This window comes from Gossypium hirsutum, chromosome D02 (genome assembly GCF_007990345.1).
Source record: "Gossypium hirsutum isolate 1008001.06 chromosome D02, Gossypium_hirsutum_v2.1, whole genome shotgun sequence".
Lineage (NCBI taxonomy): Eukaryota > Viridiplantae > Streptophyta > Magnoliopsida > Malvales > Malvaceae > Gossypium > Gossypium hirsutum.
This window is the reverse complement of record NC_053438.1, coordinates 5,078,051-5,094,200: the sequence shown is the minus strand read 5'-3', so window position 1 is coordinate 5,094,200 and position 16,150 is coordinate 5,078,051. Positions and strand designations below refer to the sequence as shown.

The 16,150-nt window shown below is 36.8% G+C and overlaps 1 pseudogene; it reads left to right on the top strand.

Annotated features, from left to right (window-relative positions):
- Positions 1–8,743: 8,743 nt before the first annotated feature.
- On the top strand, positions 8,744–12,848 carry LOC107927723 (meiotic recombination protein DMC1 homolog; annotated as a pseudogene).
- The last annotated feature ends 3,302 nt before the right edge of the window (positions 12,849–16,150 follow it).

Here is a 16,150-nt window from a genome sequence, read left to right as displayed (position 1 = left end):
ATTTTTGGGGATTTTTTTTGAAGAAGAAAGAAAAATGAAAGTTTTTTTAAAAAAATTGGTTTAAATAGGGAAGCAAAACGGCGTCGTTTTGCTCAGCCCCTTAAAATGCCAAAACGGCGTCGTTTAGCTCCTGGCCCGAAAATTCGACCCGCTCCAGCAAAGGGATCCGCGTGTTTAGGCTTGAGGGGATATTTGGGCAATAAGCCCCTGCGCCTTTATGGCGTTTTCAATGCGATTCCTTTATTATTTTCAATTTCGGCCGCAAAATTTCCTTTTGTTTTAATTTAATCCCCAGACCATGTACATGCACTTCCTTGGAACGGCGCCGTCTGGTTGGTTCGGGATATTTCCCCAATTAATCCTTCACTTCTTTCGCGCCTTTGAAATTAGTCCCTACATTTGGTTTATTTTTTCTTTAATTTATCCTGTCAATTTAGTTTAAATTGCATTTTAATCCTTTTTCTTTATTTTTGGTTATTTTGTCATTTGAATGTGATATATTGTTTTTTTTATTGTCTTTTTTACTTCAAATCTTACTATATATATATACACGTATATGTGTCTAATATTTAATAATATATATACATGATTATATTATCTATTCTATAATTTATATATGTATGTATTTATATACACATTTTAAGTATTTATATTTATATGCCTATGTTTCTACCATCCGTATCTATATACATACATGCGTACATCTCATGTTTCACATATGCTTATATATACATATTCTTGTTATTATTTTACAATTTCAAGTATGTATGTATATGTGAATAAGTTTTTATAATATATGTACGTACATATATTTTTTAATTTGTATAAGTATATATATATATGCACATTGTTTTATCTTAGAATTTTTATATTTATGTACATATACACGTTCTTATAATGTACAATCTTATATTTTATAATCTACTCATATATATGTAAATACTTATATTTTCATATTTTATAGCTCATATATATATCTTTTATATTTTTATAGTTTTATACATTTTCTTTGTTTATTTCTTCATTTACATTTTCATTATTTAGAATGAATGTTTTAATATGCTTATGATTGTGTATTATATTAGTTCGTCTCTGTATTTATTTTTACTTCGTAGCCTTTGTTTGTATCATTTTGTTTATATCATCATCATTTTATTATACCCATTTTTATTTAGGTTTCAAAAAAGAATTTTTAAAAAATATAAGTAATAATCGGTATTTGGGATCTTTGAAAGAATCGAGCCCTAACATATTGGGTTCCGAATTTCTTCGTTGAATCCAAACAATCGAGATTATTCTTTCAAAAAATAAAAGCGTTATCGGGAATTCAATACGTCGTGTCCTAACGCATTGGATATGACATGTTTTCCCGGGACGAAAATTTTTCTAAAATAATAAAGGCAATATTCAATGTTTAGATTTTTGAGGGAGTCGTGCCCTAACTTACTGGGTTTCAATTTTCACAATAAATCTAAATACGTGAATCCTTTCAAACTCAAGTTTTAAACAATCTCGGGAATTAAAAAGATCGTGTCCTAACTTACTGGTCGTGATCCCTTTTTTAAATCCGAGATAACTAAATATCTTTTAAATGAGCATTTTTACATATCGGAAATTCGAGACATTGTGCCCTAACTTACTGGATATGATTCTCTTTCTCGAATAATGTGAAATATGTTTCTTTTCTCAAAAAATTTCAATATTTTAATACAATGATCGTATTTTTAAAAATTTTCAAAGTTTTCAATTTTCGACATCAAGACATTAGCTAATCAACTAGGTATCAATTTTGGGCGTTACGAGGGTGCTAATCCTTCCTCGTACGTAACCGACTCCCGAACCCATTTTTTTGAATTTCGTGGACCAAACTCGTTGTTTTAATAAAATTAAACTGTTTATTAAAAACAACCATTTTTCAAGGTGATCCAATCGCACCTTCTCAAAAAGATTGGTGGGGACTCCCGTTTTTTCGCCTTCGTTTTCAAAATCCAAGTTGACCCCGTTTTTATACAAAAAAATGGTGTCAACACTCAGTCTACTCTACATTACATCTGCCAATGTTTCTCCCAACTCCCTCATGCCATGTACCAAAGTCATCTCTTGCCACAATTGTCGCTGAAGCTAACCCCAAGTTAGGATCCATCACCCTATCCGTGTTCAACTTAATGAAACCCGAAGGTGGATGCTTCCACACTCGACATCGTCTCTTGCTCATAATGTTGCATGCAGAAATTTCAGGCCTATGTTTGATGAAACTTGCCCATCACCACGAGGATTGGAGAATGTGAGATATATTAAAAGCTCCCCCTTGAAACACCTACAAATTCTTTTGTTTCCACAAATTCCAACAAATAATATTGAATAAAGATTGCCAGTCAACTTCCGTGAAAACTAAATCAAATGCATTCCTCAAATTCACTAAAACCAACTCCATCAACGGGGTGGGAAAAAAATTGTAGCAAAACCCTCGAAGGGATGACCTGCTTCCACACTTCACGTGCATTACCACAATCTCGAAGCACATGAATAATAGATTCTTCAACATTGCCACAAAGGGTACAAGAAAGGTCACCAAACAAACCTCTTCCGCATTGTTCGACATTGGTCGGCAAGCGTTCCTTAAGCACCAACCGAAGAAAATGTCTTACTCTTTGAGGGCCAGTAAAAATCCAAGCCAGCTTCCATTTGTTATCTTCTGAATTTAAAAAATTTTGCATAAGAAAGTTATAAGTAGATTTAACAGTGAACTTCCCATTAGCGGACCAATTAGAGATCAATTCATCTTGTCCAACTAAAGGACTTGGAGGTGGAATGCTTGCAATGTAAGAAAGAATGCTATTATCAACAAAACTATTGGATACCTACAATCTTTGACTTTTCAAAGATGAATAGTGGCAGAAAGTTGGCACCGAAAGGCACCGAAAGTAGAAAGTAAGATTGGTTGGCAAGTTGGGTTAAAAGTTGGCATGGGATAATTGCAATTTTGGTCCCTAATTGTATAGGGACATTGCAAGTTGATCCTTGAACCTCAACTATAAATAGGCCTAACCATTTCTTACTTTCTTCATCCCACACTTGCCATTCTCTACTTAAGGCAATTGTTCTCTCTCCCTATTTGTAAACTTTCACTTGTATTTTTGGAGTGAAATATATTTGGTAGTGTCCGAGGACGTAGGCAAAATTTGCTGAACCTCGTTAAAATTCTAGTGTTCTTTATTTTTTGTTCTACATATTTTGCAAGTGTCATTGTAGTGATTTATTGTGCTATTAAATTACGATAGAGGGATATTCTGGCTAGGAAAGATCTGGTATGTAAGCGATCCTCGTGATCCACCTCTCTTTCCTGGGAATTGAACTTAGTGTGATTTTTCAGTACAATAATTTTACTCTTTCACACGCTTTCGCGTAACAATTGGTATCAGAGCCAGGTTCGTACTTGGGGAATACGACCGTTTACGGTACTTTTCACATATACGGTACTGTTCACGTATACAGTAGTTGGGATTGAGGAGAAAAAATGGCAGCAGCATCGTCATCAGCAAGGACTACTGTGACAAATGCAAAATTTGAAGTAGAGAAATTTGACGGTACCAATAATTTTGGTATGTGGCAGTGTGAGATCCTGGATGTCTTATGTCAGCAAGAGCTGGATATAGCCCTTGAAGAAAAACCTGACAAGATGGATGACAAGGAGTGGGCCAAGATCAATAGACAGGCATGTGGTACAATCCGCCTATGTTTGGCCAAAGAGCAGAAGTACTCCGTCATGAGGGAGACATCAGCGAAGAAGCTGTGGGATACATTGGAAGAAAAGTTTCTAACGAAAAGTCTTGAAAATAGGCTTTATATGAAAAAGAAACTTTTTCAGTTCACGTATGCACCCGGTATGTCGATGAATGACCATGTGAACTCATTCAATAAAATTTTAGCAGACTTGCTAAATTTGGATGAGAAATTTGAAGATGAAGACAAGGCATTATTGTTGTTGAATTCCCTTCCTGATGAATATGATCATCTTACCACCACATTGCTTCATGGGAAAGATTCAATCACATTTGATGAAGTCTGTAGTGCGTTGTATAGACCTGAGACTCGAAAGAAAGATAAAAGAGATCACAGAGATACAACTGCAGAAGTCTTAACAGTAAGAGGTCGTTCACACAGCAGCAAACCTGGTAGAAGGGGTAAGTCCAAAGGGAGACCCGCCAAAGATGAATGTGCCTTTTGTCGTGAGAAAGGGCATTAGAAAAAGAATTGTCCTAAGTTACAAAAGGGCAAGTCTATTTCTAATGCATGTGTAGCGGAGCATGATGAGGAGTCAGACTTTAGCTTGGTTGGCATGGCAATGGCATGTCAAACGGATGAGTGGATATTGGATTCGGGATGTACTTACCATATGTGTCCTAATAAGGACTGGTTTTCTAGTCTTGAAGAACTAGAAGGTGGAGTTGTTTTTATGGGCAATGATAGTGCCTGTAAGACAATGGGTGTAGGTACAATCAAATTGAAGAACCATGACGGCTCAATCCAAGTTCTGACAGATGTTCGCTATGTACCTAGCTTGAAGAAAAATCTCATCTCATTAGGGGCCCTAGAATCTAAAGGGCTCACAATCACTTTGAGAGATGGATTACTAAAGGTAGTAGCTGGGGTATTGACGGTGATGAAAGGCACTAGAAGAAATAACTTGTACTATTTAAATGGAAGTACAATTATTGGATCAACATCAACAGCTTCTGCGAAAGATGCAGATTTAGAGGCTACCAGGTTATGGCATAGGCGATTGGGACATGCTGGTGAAAAAGCTTTGTAGACTTTGGCGAAGCAAGGCTTGTTGAAAGGTGCAAATTCTTGCAAATTGGTATTCTGTGAACATTGTGTTCTGGGCAAGCAGATGAGGGTAAAATTTGGTTCAGCAATTCACAATACGAAAGGAATTCTGGACTATGTTCACAGTGATGTGTGGGGACCTACCAAAGTGGCTTCTTTGGGAGGTATGCACTATTTTGTCACTTTTCTTGATGATTATTCAAGAAAAGTATGGGTGTATCTAATGAAAAGAAAAAATGAAGTTTTGGATGCATTTCTGAAGTGGAAGAAGATGGTGGAGACTCAGACAGGTCGAAAGGTCAAACGACTTCGATCAGATAATGGTACTGAGTACAAAAATGATCCATTTCTACAAGTATGTCAAGATGAGGGCATTGTGCGACACTTCACTGTTCGAGATACACCACAGCAGAATGGGGTGGCAGAATGCATGAATCGGACTATACTAGAGAAAGTTCGATGTATGTTGTCCAATGCTGGATTGGGCAAGGAATTTTGGGCTGAGGCAGTTACATATGCGTGCCATCTAATTAACCGATTGCCATCAGCTGCAATAAATGGAAAAACTCCTATGGAGATGTAGACTGGTAAACCTGCTACTGATTATGATTCTTTACATGTTTTTGGTTCCACTGCATATTATCATGTAAAAGAATCTAAGTTAGACCCAAGAGCAAAGAAAGCATTATTCATGGGTATAACTGGTGGTGTAAAAGGATACCGTCTCTGGTGTCCTGATACAAGGAAGATTGTTTTCAGTAGAGATGTAACTTTTGATGAATCAACCATGATGAAGAACGAGGATTCACAAAAGGATGACAAAACCAGTAGTACTTTGCAGCAGGTGGAGTTTGAAAAGGTTAATGATGATCTAGCTAATATTGAAAGAACAAATGATGAAGAAGTTTCGACCCAAGAACTTCTACAGCAACAAGATTCAATTGCATATAGGAGGCCAAGAAGAGAGATTCGTAAGCCTGCTCGCTTTGATGATATGGTGGCCTATGCACTTCTAATTGCAGATGATGATGTTCCTTCCACTTACACAGAAGCAATAAGTAACTCTGATGGTGTAAAGTGGAAGCAAGCTATGAATGAAGAAATGCAGTCTCTTCATAGAAATAGGACTTGGGAGTTGGTGAGACTGCCCAAGGGAAAGAAGGCAATTGGATGCAAATGGGTATATGCAAAGAAGGAAGGATTTCCTGGTAAAAATGAAATTCGATACAAGGCTAGATTGGTAGCAAAGGGTTATGCTCAGAAAGAAGGAATAGACTACAATGAAGTGTTTTCTCCAGTTGTGAAGCATTCGTCTATTCGGATTTTTCTAGCCTTGGTTGCGCAATATGATCTTGAACTAGTTCAGCTTGATGTGAAGACCGCGTTTTTACACGGTGATTTGGAAGAGGAAATCTATATGACTCAGCCAGATGGATTCAAGGTTGCTGGAAAAGAAAATTGGGTTTGCAAACTGACAAAGTCGCTTTATGGATTGAAGCAATCTCCGAGGCAGTGGTACAAGCGATTTGATCAGTTCATGAAAGGGCAAAGGTACACAAGAAGTAAATTTGATCATTGCGTGTATTTTCAGAAGCTACAAGAAGGAACTTTCATATACTTGCTCTTATATGTTGATGATATGCTAATAGCATCTAAGAGCAAAGTTGAGATTGAAAGATTGAAGACTCAACTCAATCTCGAGTTTGAGATGAAAGATCTAGGAGAAGCTAAAAAGATTCTCGGCATGGAAATATGTAGAGATAGAGCTCATGGCAGAGTTAGCTTGTCTCAGAAGCAGTATTTGAAGAAAGTACTACAGCAGTTTGGCATGAACGAGCAGACCAAACCTGTAAGTACCCCGTTGGCTTCTCATTTCAAGCTTTCTGCACAACTATCTCCTTCGACGAATACGGAACGAGAATACATGTTGCAAGTTCCGTATTCTAATGCAGTGGGTAGCTTGATGTATGCAATGGTGTGTACAAGACCCGACATTTCACAGGCAGTTAGTATAGTGAGCAGGTATATGCATAATCCTGGAAAAGGACATTGGCAAGCTGTGAAATGGATTCTACGGTATATTCAGAAGACCGTGGATGTTGGATTACTGTTCAAGCAGGATAATACACTTGGTAAAGGTGTTATTGGGTACGTTGATTCTGACTATGCCGGTGATTTGGACAAGCGAAGATCAACCACCGGTTATGTGTTTACACTTGCTGGAGAACAATAAGTTGGAAGTCTACACTACAGTCTACAGTTGCATTGTCAACCACAGAAGCCGAATACATGGCTGTAACAGAGGCTGTAAAGGAGGCTATTTGGTTACAAGGTATGGCTAAAACCTTGGGGTTGGTTCAGGAGCATATTAACGTGTATTGTGATAGTCAAAGTGCTATTCATTTAGCAAAGAATCAAATCTATCATGCACGTACAAAACATATCGACGTACGATTCCATTTTGTGCGGGAAATTATTGAAGAGGGGAAAATTTGTCTTCAGAAGATCAAGACTGCAGATAATCCCGCAGATATGATGACCAAGGTGGTAACAACAACCAAGTTCGAACATTGTTTGAACTTGATCAATATCCTGCAAGTTTAACAGTTGAAGAAGGCACTATCAAGTATTGTTGTCAAAGGCAGAAAGAATTGTGTGAAGATAAGATTATCCTAATCAAATCTTCAAGGTGGAGATTATTGGATACCTACAATCTTTGACTTTTCAAAGATGAATAGTGGCAGAAAGTTGGCACCGAAAGGCACCGAAAGTAGAAAGTAAGATTGGTTGGCAAGTTGGGTTAAAAGTTGGCATGGGATAATTGCAATTTTGGTCCCTAATTGTATAGGGACATTGCAAGTTGATCCTTGAACCTCAACTATAAATAGGCCTAACCATTTCTTACTTTCTTCATCCCACACTTGCCATTCTCTACTTAAGGCAATTGTTCTCTCTCCCTATTTGTAAACTTTCACTTGTATTTTTGGAGTGAAATATATTTGGTAGTGCCCGAGGACGTAGGCAAAATTTGCTGAACCTCGTTAAAATTCTAGTGTTCTTTATTTTTTGTTCTGCATATTTTGCAAGTGTCATTGTAGTGATTTATTGTGCTATTAAATTACGATAGAGGGATATTCTGGCTAGGAAAGATCTGGTATGTAAGCGATCCTCGTGATCCACCTCTCTTTCCTGGGAATTGAACTTAGTGTGATTTTTCAGTACAATAATTTTACTCTTTCACACGCTTCCGCGCAACAAAAACAACACAAGTAATTCCCATTCCAACTGCCAACGAAACCTCCCTTAAAATAGTAGGCACATAAATAAACTCAATGTTATAACAAAAACTGACTAAAGACTCAATCTCCGAAATTCAATTATCTGTCCAAACCTTAATAAGGTTGCCATCGTCAACTGACCAAGTAAGGCTTCGACATAAAAGTGGTCAAACCTTAGAAAGGGATCTCCAAAGAAAAGAACATTAACCCCTCGAAATATTTTGACATACATCCATAACCTTGTATTCAACTCGGAGCATTTTCACCCACAACGTTTGCTTATTCGTGAGAAGATTGAACCAGCGAAAAAAAAAATCATTTTAAACAAAATGAACTCTCTTCCTCCCAAGTGGACCCCATTTACTATGCTGACCTGGCAACATCATACCCGCTTCATTTATCTACCATAGAGATCAAACTGCCCTACTCTCTTGAGCTCTCTCCAACACGTCCAAACGCGGATCTCAAGGCCGTTTTAACGGAATTTAACAGTCTTACTCTTCTCGCTCCCTATTCCCGCCCTATTATAAAATTCTCAGGTTCTTCGTTAATTCACACTCCCATTTCAAATCTCCTTCTCTGCTCTCTTGCACGCCAAAAAAAAAAACGAACAGATATTCTCTACCGCAACGAAGATGATTGGTACTCTAAAGTAAGTTCAATTTCAGCATTTCTTTTTTCAAATTCGAGTTCTTCCATTTTCCTTTCTTTTAAATGGTATGTTGAAATTTGCACGTAAAGCAGAGCCGAAGAAGCGAGTCAATTACAGCTGGTGGAGCGAGAAGATATCGACGATGAAGAGGATTTGTTTGAAGCCATTGACAAATGTAAACTATTTTTGAATCTCCAGATTGTCTCTTTGTTTCTGTTTTAAGTTTGTGATTCCATGTTGATCTGCTATTGGTATTTGAAATTAGCATTTAATTTGTTGTGAAAATTTTTGAATAATTTCTGCTGTTTATGCTTTCTCCATCTTCTCGTATCAGCTTGCACGCTTTCTTAAATCTTCATTATAGTCTTATGCTTGCGATTCGAACGACTACGTAGATCGCTAGTTGTTCTTTTTCGAGATTTTTGAGTTGTCAATGTCTAGATTTTTAGATTTTAAGTGAACTAGCTTGATCTAGTATGCTATTGTAGAAGTTTTATTTTCATTGTTTTGAGATTCAGATCTGCGATATTCTCTGTTTCAACTCGGTTGTAAATTGCAATATATAAGCATTTGTTCGTTGATATCATTTGCAAATTGTTCGCTGGAAATATAAGAATAAGAACATTTCTCTTTGTTCTGTCATCAGATATTTCATTTTCTAACGGGGATAATAGTTTTTTAGTAATTATATAAGTATATTAGATTTGAATTGCAATAATTTTTTTTGGTGCAGTGATAACTGCAGGAATCAATGCCGGAGACGTGAAAAAGCTTCAAGATGCAGGGATATACACTTGTAACGGATTGATGATGCATACTAAGAAGGTAAATTCAAATTTAATTAACATATTTGGAGTTTTTAGTATTATGGCGGGAACTGTTTTTTTAATTGTTGTATTCATTTTTTTTACAGAACTTGACTGGAATCAAAGGTTTATCTGAAGCTAAGGTCGATAAGATCTGTGAAGCAGCAGAGAAGATAGTGGTTAGTTGAATTCATCTCATTGGTTTGGTCCTTTTTTCCTTTCGTCAAATTTCTGATTTCTTTTTCTTTTTCTTGTTCATGTTTTATTTACTCAGAACTTTGGTTATATCACTGGAAGCGATGCTCTACTAAAAGTAAGTTCAAATTTCATGTTTTAATTTTATTTTCTCATTTCACATTTTTAGTTTATGTTTATGTTAAAACTGAACGCTTTTTGGGCATTCTTGTTTTTGGTTTTGTAGAGAAAATCTGTGATTCGCATCACAACTGGAAGCCAAGCCCTTGATGAACTGTTGGGTGGAAAGTGCTTTTATTTTTACGGGAGACAAGTTATATATTAATACATGTACATTTATTTTGATTAAAGTTCTCTGAAAATGATTTTAATAACTAACTTTTAAAGGAGGGATAGAAACTTCGGCTATTACAGAAGCTTTTGGAGAATTTAGGTAAGAACAATAGCATATAGTTTGTCATTTTCTTCTTATAGATATTAAATAATAATATCATCTACCTGCTGGTTCATCCCTATCCTAAGCATGATTAACTTGTGTGCTAATCTACAATGTTGATTTAGGTCCGGTAAAACTCAGCTGGCACATACTCTATGCGTTTCCACACAGGTTTTTAATCTCACCTTTGTGATCCATGATTTAATGTGAGTCTTTATTAATTCTTAGAAACTGGGGATAAAAGAAAGAAAAAGATAATAGAGCTAACCTACTTTTAATATACTCGAAGCGTCTTTTATTAATGGGCTTGATTTGAAGGGGGTTTAATTTGTTCAAATTGGCTCTTGGAATATTATTGCCTTTATAGCTTCCTACAAACATGCGTGGAGGGAGTGGAAAAGTTGCTTACATTGATACTGAAGGAACTTTGTATCCTTTTTGTTCTTATTTAGGACAATGCTAAATGCGCATATATACAAATAATTGTTTTGTTCTGCGGCGACATTTTTGAAAATTCAAGGAATAAGATGATTTTTTTTTACATATATTTTTTCCCATTTTATTTTCTCTTCTTTAAGAAGTAGCTAAGAATAGGATATTATCAAAGTATTTCCAACTAGATTCACTTTAGATAAACTATACATATGGTCACTATAAAATAAGATTTGTTCTATTTTGATCACTTTAAAATGTTTTTTTTCCAGTTTAGTCACTTTAAATAAAATACTTGTGCGAATTAGTCACTTCTGTTAAAATTTCTGTTTTCTTTTAACAGATTACTGATGTGGCACATTAGTCCATTGAGTGATTAACATATGTCATTTTTTTTGTTGATTTTTAACTAAAGTTTAGGACCTTTCTAAAAAGTTTAGGGGGAAAAAGTTTTGGATTAATTATAGGGAGCTCCCTAAACTTTAGTCAAAAGTCAACAAAAAATAGCACGTGTCAGTCATTCAATGTGCTAATGCGTCATATCAGCAATCCATTAAAAAATAAAAATTTTAACATCAGTGACTAATTCGCACAATTATCTTATTTAGAATGATCAAATTAAATATATATATATTTTGGAGTGACCAAAATAGGACAGATCCTATTTTAGAGTCACCATGGTGTAGTTTACTCTATTTTTTTTTAGTATCCCACTAAATTCACTTTATTTGTTCTCTTTTAACTACGTACACTTGTAGCCGGCCGGATCGAGTTATACCAATAGCAGAAAGATTTGGGATGGATCCAGGAGCTGTTCTTGACAATGTAAGCTTCAATATCCATATATAATCAATTGAATTGTATAAATAGATTTTTAAGCATATTCCTTGTTTTCTATTTATGTCAAAGATCGTTTATGCTCGAGCCTACACGTATGAGCATCAGTACAATCTGCTTCTGGGTTTGGCAGCAAAAATGTCTGAAGAACCATTCAGACTTCTGGTGAGCTTTGTCGACATCATTCAATAATGCTTGATACCATGGACTCTGTTTAATGATGTTCTTATACGCTCGTATTTTCAGATTGTGGATTCTGTTATTGCTCTTTTTCGAGTAGATTTCACCGGGAGAGGAGAACTTGCCGAGCGCCAGGTATTATCTTGAAAAAACCTTATTACAACTTAAATATGTATGTTTGAGATTATACCCTCTTTAATCAAATGAACCTTTTTTCATTCGCAGCAAAAATTGGCTCAGATGCTTTCCCGATTGACAAAAATAGCTGAAGAATTCAATGTTGCGGTTTACATGACCAACCAAGGTACGTACTCGAATCAGTCTGGTTAACCTATTTACTTATATTTTCCATTGGCAGAATTACAACTGCAGAACAAGGGATCTTTAAGACAGCGAATTTGTTGCAGTTATTGCCGACCCTGGGGGTGGAGTATTTATATCAGACCCAAAGAAACCAGCCGGGGGGCATGTGCTAGCACATGCAGCCACGATAAGGTTGATGTTCAGGAAAGGCAAAGGTGAACAGCGCGTGTGCAAGGTGTTTGATGCTCCAAATTTGCCAGAAGCTGAAGCAATATCCTTTCATTGTCACTATTTTTATTTTTATTTTAGAATTTTCTGATTGCCTCAGATCATTTAACCCCCGATCGTCAGATCATGATAGCAGGGATTTAAATAGTGGCAGCAATTTGATGTTGCAGCCATTATTTTACAATTTGGGTTGTTTCAGTTGTCATATTAGCATTCGTCATGTCCTCCATTACAATAAAAAAAAATGCAATTAGGATCGCGATTTAAATCCTCGTGTCAGAGTACAACAGCTTTTGTTTCAGTTATCTCCTTGACAGAAGCACGTCTTTCAGATAACACCAGGGGGAATTGCAGATGCAAAGGACTAGTAGCTCAGGGGTGAGAGACCAAGATTGGCAGCTACACCAGACAGGTCAAAGTAATATACCAACATTTTTTCCATAACTATGGAACAACATGCAGTCTTTTTTTTTAATTGATTGTTTATATTACTTCCCCCTAGAACTTAAGTTGCAGGAAAAGGATTTGCCTTCCCTTTGTATATTTTCTTACCTATAAGATAAGTTCTTTTATATGGGCAGACAAGATAGGTAATTAGCACTCAAAGACTAAGCAAGATTTATGACACCGGGAGTCATTAAACGAAAGGCATTATCTAATTAAGCTCAGTTGTTTGAGGACCGGTTTGCAGCATTTCCAACTTTTTTACATTCAATTGATTCAGATTGAAGAAAATATTAGATAATCGGCAATGAAGCTTACATAAGAGGATTTGAAAGAAATTTGCAATACAATGTCTGTTGCGCGGAAGCGTGTGAAGAGTAAAATTATTGTACTGAAAAATCACACTAAGTTCAATTCCCAGGAAAGAGAGGTGGATCACGAGGATCGCTTACATACCAGATCTTTCCTAGCCAGAATATCCCTCTATCGTAATTTAATAGCACAATAAATCACTACAATGACACTTGCAAAATATGCAGAACAAAAATAAAGAACACTAGAATTTTAACGAGGTTCAGCAAATTTTGCCTACGTCCTCGGGCACTACCAAATATATTTCACTCCAAAAATACAAGTGAAAGTTTACAAATAGGGAGAGAGAACAATTGCCTTAAGTAGAGAATGGCAAGTGTGGGATGAAGAAAGTAAGAAATGGTTAGGCCTATTTATAGTTGAGGTTCAAGGATCAACTTGCAATGTCCCTATACAATTAGGGACCAAAATTGCAATTATCCCATGCCAACTTTTAACCCAACTTGCCAACCAATTTTACTTTCTACTTTCGGTGCCCACCCTTTTTGACTTTTCAAACAATGGGTGGGTTCCAATAATCTCCACCTTGAAGATTTGATTAGGATAATCTTATCTTCACACAATTCTTTCTGCCTTTGACAACAATACTTGATAGTGCCTTCTTCAACTGTTAAACTTGCAGGATATTAATCAAGTTCAAACAATGTTCGAACTTGGTTGCTGTTACCACCTTGGTCATCATGTCTGCGGGATTATTTGCAGTCTTGATCTTCTGAAGACAAATTTTCCCCTCTTCAATAATTTCCCGCACAAAATGGAATTGTACGTCGATATGTTTTGTACGTGCATGATAGACTTGATTCTTTGCTAAATGAATAGCACTTTGACTATCACAATACACGTTAATATGCTCCTGAACCAACCCCAAGGTTTTAGCCATACCTTGTAACCAAATAGCCTCCTTTACAGCCTCTGTTACAGCCATGTACTCGGCTTCTGTGGTTGACAATGCAACTGTAGACTGTAGTGTAGACTTCCAACTTATTGGTCCTCCAGCAAGTGTAAACACATAACCGGTGGTTGATCTTCGCTTGTCCAAATCACCGGCATAGTCAGAATCAACGTACCCAATAACACCTTTACCAAGTGTATTATCCTGCTTGAACAGTAATCCAACATCCACGGTCTTCTGAATATACCGTAGAATCCATTTCACAGCTTGCCAATGTCCTTTTCCAGGATTATGCATATACCTGCTCACTATACTAACTGCCTGTGAAATGTCGGGTCTTGTACACACCATTGCATACATCAAGCTACCCACTGCATTAGAATACGGAACTTGCAACATGTATTCTCGTTCCGTATTCGTCGAAGGAGATAGTTGTGCAGAAAGCTTGAAATGAGAAGCCAACGGGGTACTTACAGGTTTGGTCTGCTCGTTCATGCCAAACTGCTGTAGTACTTTCTTCAAATACTGCTTCTGAGACAAGCTAACTCTGCCATGAGCTCTATCTCTACATATTTCCATGCCGAGAATCTTCTTAGCTTCACCTAGATCTTTCATCTCAAACTCAAGATTGAGTTGAGTCTTCAATCTCTCAATCTCAACTTTGCTCTTAGATGCTATCAGCATATCATCAACATATAAGAGCAAGTATATGAAAGTTCCTTCTTGTAGCTTCTGAAAATATACGCAATGATCAAATTTACTTCTTGTGTACCTTTGCCCTTTCATGAACTGATCAAATCGCTTGTACCACTGCCTCGGAGATTGTTTTAATCCATAAAGCGACTTTGTCAGTTTGCAAACCCAATTTTCTTTATCAGCAACATTGAATCCATCAGGCTGAGTCATATAGATTTCCTCTTCCAAATCACCGTGTAAAAATGTTGTCTTCACATCAAGCTGAACTAGTTCAAGATCGTATTGTGCAACCAAGGCTAGCAAAATTCGAATAGACGAATGCTTCACAACTGGAGAAAACACTTCATTGTAGTCTATTCCTTCTTTCTGAGCGTAACCCTTTGCTACCAATCTAGCCTTGTATCGAATTTCATTTTTACCAGGAAATCCTTCATTCTTTGCATATACCCATTTGCATCCAATTGCCTTCTTTCCCTTGGGCAGTCTCACCAACTCCCAAGTCCTATTTTTATGAAGAGACTGCATTTCTTCATTCATAGCTTGCTTTCACTTTACACCATCAGAGTTACTTATTGCTTCTGTGTAAGTGGAAGGAACATCATCATCTGCAATTGGAAGTGCATAGGCCACCATATCATCAAAGCGAGCAGGCTTACGAATCTCTCTTCTTGGCCTCCTATATGCAATTGAATCTTGTTGCTGTAGAAGTTATTGGGTCGAAACTTCTTCATCATTTGTTCTTTCAATATTAGCTGGATCATCATTAACCTTTTCAAACTCCACCTGCTGCAAAGTACTACTGGTTTTGTCATCCTTTTGTGAATCCTCGTTCTTCATCATGGTTGATTCATCAAAAGTTACATCTCTACTGAAAACAATCTTCCTTGTATCAGGACACCAGAGACGGTATCCTTTTACACCACCAGTTATACCCATGAATAATGCTTTCTTTGCTCTTGGGTCTAACTTAGATTCTTTTACATGATAATAAGCAGTGGAACCAAAAACATGTAAAGAATCATAATCAGTAGCAGGTTTACCAGTCCACATCTCCATAGGAGTTTTTCCATTTATTGCAGCTGATGGCAATCGGTTAATTAGATGGCACGCATATGTAACTGCCTCAGCCCAAAATTCCTTGCCCAATCCAGCATTGGACAACATACATCGAACTTTCTCCAGTATAGTCCGATTCATACGTTCTGCCACCCCATTCTGCTGTGGTGTATCTCGAACAGTGAAGTGTCGCACAATGCCCTCATCTTGACATACTTGTAGAAATGGATCATTTTTGTACTCAGTACCATTATCTGATCGAAGTCGTTCGACCTGTCTGAGTCTCCACCATCTTCTTCCACTTCAGAAATGCATCCAAAACTTCATTTTTTCTTTTCATTAGATACACCCATACTTTTCTTGAATAATCATCAAGAAAAGTGACAAAATAGTGCATACCTCCCAAAGAAGCCACTTTGGTAGGTCCCCACACATCACTGTGAACATAGTCCAGAATTCATTTCGTATTGTGAATTGCTGAACCAAATTTTACCCTCGTCTGCTTGCCCAGAA